Raw genomic sequence first — 2,804 nt, 5'->3', positions numbered from 1 at the left:
GCAATTTAAGAGACCGGATGAAAGGAATTGATAATGGATTCAGGGATCACCTAGTAAGGAGTTTGGGTGACTGTGCCTACGAGCCAACTGTGGTAGGGTTCCATGAAAAGCTTGCAAAATTAAAAGAGGAGGGTAAACAACGAGCTCATAATTTTTTCAAGGACTTAACACCTGAGCACTGGGCAAATTCATACTTCAGGTAATAATAGTTTCCTAAGGTGTTCCATTTTTGAAGTTTAGAATGGTAGTGATGTGAATTTTCAGTTTATAATGGTGACAATCTTCGAATTGTGTTTCATCTTCAATGTAAATGATGTGAATGTTCACATCTGCTAATGATGACTGATGTCATGTTCACATCTGTTAATTTGTCAAATAGTCATGCAATGTATTACAGATTTGAATGTTAACACATGTCATATTTTGTTGTTGTTGTTAACATTCACATCTGTCTATCATTTAAGTTGACAACGTAATAACCATGTAATGTGAACATTCACATTATTAAAACCTGGTAGCAGATGTGAACATTCACATTATTATACCCTGATGTGAATGTTCACATCAGTGTATACTAATGGCAGTACTGTGAACGTTCACATCTGTCAACATTAATGGTCAGGCCTGTTAAATTCCGTATTGTACAATGTTTGTGATATACTGTGCAGGGGCATGCGTTATAGGGAGATGACATCCAATGCGGCGGAGTCATTTAATAACTGGATTAAAGAAGCACGTAATCTTCCTATCACTCAAATGGTGGACAAAATTCGTACTCAATTGATGTGGCAAATGTCTGCACGGCGTGACCAAGCAAACAAATGGAATGAGATTATTTGTCCGACATTCGAAACAAGGCTTATGGATTCGTTCAATGACAGCAAGTGTTGGCAAGTTAGCAAAGCCAACGAGGATGTGTTTGAAGTTCATTCGATACTATCGGTTACAGTTGATGTTGCGAGGCGTACATGTTCATGCTTCAAATGGCAAATCAACGGATTCCCGTGTGACCATGCTGTTATTGCCATTCAGAAGAGCCACTACAATCTCAATGATTGTGTAGAACATTACTTTCATGTAGAGACATATCGTGCAGCCTATTCGGGAGCCATATTCCCTATACCATCGGTGGAGAAGCCGCCTTTTGATCCCACGGACTTTACTATATACCCGCCTACCGTGAAAAGACCACCCGGAAGGCCGAAGAAGAATAGGATCCCATCAAGGGGTGAGAAACTGAAGCAAATAAGGTGCGGGAGATGTGATAAGTTGGGGAGCCATAATCGAAAATCATGCACGGAGCCGATATAAGATGTACCTTTTTTCATTTCAACATTGTATTTTACATTGGATTCTTATATTCATTTTTGAAATAAGATTGTGTTGTGTTGGGAAACATTGGGTTGGAATAAGATTACGTTGCGTTGGCAAACATAATAATGCATTAGTGTTTGATTTGTGTTTTATTTTTACTTTTTTAAGGTACCAATCTGACATTTATGTTGGTTGTGTTTTGGATGAATGCATGCTGTTAACATTCACATTATGTGAATGTTCACATTGTTCAACTTTCAAACATTTCTGTGGTGGGAATGTTCACATTGTTGTTACTGTTAACAGCAATGTTTACATCAATGTAACCATTCGCATCATCAACTCATAAGATGTGAATATTCATGACATCATTGTTGCCATTCGTGTAATCAGAAGTTATGATGTGAATATTCACATCATCAAATTGTTAGATGTGAATATTGACTTGTGTTAAGAAATATCATAATCACACCTGTCATATTGTGTTACATGAATACTTTAAGCAATATTCACATCCATGTAGTATGGTTTAAAATAGAAGAAAGTGTACGATCATTCTGTGATGTGAACATTGACGTCATGTCATGTGTATCCAAAAAAAAAAAAAGAAAATACAATCTCAATGTGCATGACCAACGCAAAATAGGCCTGAAAATGCATATACATATATTGACTGAAAAGTATCTGTACAAGCAGTGATATAGACTTCATTTACAATTAAGCTAGTGAAACTAAATTGTCTTAAATGTGGATAACAGATTTGGGTAACAGTGATAGGTGGACACCCCCCACCTATAGGTTTTCACATTGCACTGTCTTTCTGTGGTTCAGAAAAAGGTGTACTAATGAGTCTCTTATTTGACACCATTCAAAGCGATCTAGGCTGGCAACAATGTCTTCACGATATACATGCGCCCTCATGATGTAACAAACTGCAAGCCCACAATCCACCTTGAAAATGCAAACTTCTTGTTAGATTTTGAAATTTAGGTGGGTAAAAGGTTGTGGAACATGTGTAGAAATTGATTTTAGGCTTACGAATTTGATGCTTGCTGAGGACAGATGTCCACTGATATGATTATTTTCGAAGTATTTTGGCTTGATAAATTGGTCCATAATGGTGATGACGGTCCAATGTTGTGCACCAAAGCTGTGATGTAGTCCCTCTGCCAACAATGAAATTTCATATTAGGCACCAACCAACATAGGGCATACGTCCAAGTTCAAATATTACACATCACGACAAGTATTACTTTTGTCAGCCACTTACCAGTATTTGTGCTTTGTCAATATGTGGGTCATGTATGCCTTCTCTTGGGCGTAGTGAGTTATAATGCCTCCATACATTCTCTTTCACGTCGTACACAACAATTGTCCAGTGAAAGTTGTCGTGTATTGGGAAGATTAAGAATCTCTGGCCTTGATACTCCTTGATGTGTACATCAATTAGTTTATTCCTCTTGTGGGGGGGTACTGTTCAATGATTTTCT

General features: G+C 37.6%; 1 long non-coding RNA gene across 1 annotated transcript; it reads right to left on the bottom strand.

Annotated features, from left to right (window-relative positions):
• Positions 1 to 1,997: 1,997 nt before the first annotated feature.
• LOC145790516 (uncharacterized) lies at positions 1,998 to 2,804 on the bottom strand. Its single transcript, XR_014329290.1, has 3 exons — positions 2,585 to 2,804; positions 2,353 to 2,480; positions 1,998 to 2,265 (listed from the first exon to the last, which is right to left on the bottom strand). It is a non-coding gene; the product is annotated as an uncharacterized LOC145790516 (long non-coding RNA).

Source organism: Camellia sinensis, chromosome 1, assembly GCF_055761805.1.
Source record: "Camellia sinensis isolate YWXY chromosome 1, ASM5576180v1, whole genome shotgun sequence".
In the NCBI taxonomy this organism is placed as follows: domain Eukaryota; kingdom Viridiplantae; phylum Streptophyta; class Magnoliopsida; order Ericales; family Theaceae; genus Camellia; species Camellia sinensis.
Note: the sequence above shows the minus strand (reverse complement) of the source record. Positions and strands in the feature narration are given on the sequence as shown.